This window comes from Balaenoptera acutorostrata, chromosome X (genome assembly GCF_949987535.1).
Source record: "Balaenoptera acutorostrata chromosome X, mBalAcu1.1, whole genome shotgun sequence".
NCBI lineage: Eukaryota > Metazoa > Chordata > Mammalia > Artiodactyla > Balaenopteridae > Balaenoptera > Balaenoptera acutorostrata.
In genome coordinates this window covers 56,757,182-56,758,278 of record NC_080085.1, presented here as the reverse complement: position 1 = coordinate 56,758,278, position 1,097 = coordinate 56,757,182, and positions in this window count along the sequence as shown.

The window sequence follows — 1,097 nt, the reverse complement described above, 5'->3', positions numbered from 1 at the left end:
CATGGATATATACAACAGAGGGGACAGGAGTGAAGAGCTCTGTGGCCAGGAATGCCCCTAGAGAAAGAATGGTCTGCCTAGGAAACAGGGCAACATTGTTGAGTGGTGCTCAAGGAGCAGGGCTGCCACTAACTCCATACATAAGCCCCTGCCTCTGTAAGAACTGGGAGAGACTTCCACCACAGAGAGTGAACCCTAGTCTGTTGCAACTGCCTGCCAGTATCTGCCTGGCAGGCACTTCATGCACACCCAAGTTGTGGCCTCCATACCCATCCTCAGCCTGAGTAAGTGTGCCCCAATCAGCCCCTGCTTTCACTCCTTCACACCTCAGTGGGGAACAGACACCTAAGGGTGGTGCACATGCATTAGTGGGACCAAAACCAAAGCTGAGGCCTAGGGGTGGTGTGACTAAGGAAGAAGAACAGAAATCTCTCTGTGCAGCTGCACAAGCCATGGATTAAATCCCCATGATCAGCTTGGTAATCCTGCATCTGTGGAATATATGAATAGACAAGTGTTCCCACAACTGAGATGGGTCTAGCTTTAGCAGCAGTGGAATTTGGGGGCAAGTACATACAGGAGTTGGGCCAGGTCATAGTCTGAGCTGGCCCCGCAGTGCCCAAAGCAGGTCCAAAGACCTACCTAGAGGTATTGGAGGGCCTTCTGGAGAGGAAGGGGTTGGCTGTGGCTCATTGTGGGAGCAAAGACACTGATAGAGGAGACCCCAGGAAAATATTCTTATTACCATTATTTTATATTTGTTTGTTTCATTTTGTTCAGTTGTTGGTGTTGCTGTTTTTATTAATTTGTATTTTTATTTTTTATGGTTTTATTTTTTTAATGTTTTAATTTTTCTATTTTTACTTTACTTTTTTGTTATTTTCTATTTTTCTTGTTTTTGTTCTTTTTATCGTTTTTATGTGTTTGTTTTATGTTTTCTCTGCTTTTTTTAGATTGCTTTCTCTTTTTGTTTGTTTTTCATTTTATGCTTCTGTTACTTTACTCCTTGATTGTTTTCATTTTTGAGGTCTTTTGTTTGTTCTCTGATTTTTGTTAGTCATTTTTTTTTGTTTTTTCTCTTTTTTTCTTTTTCTGTT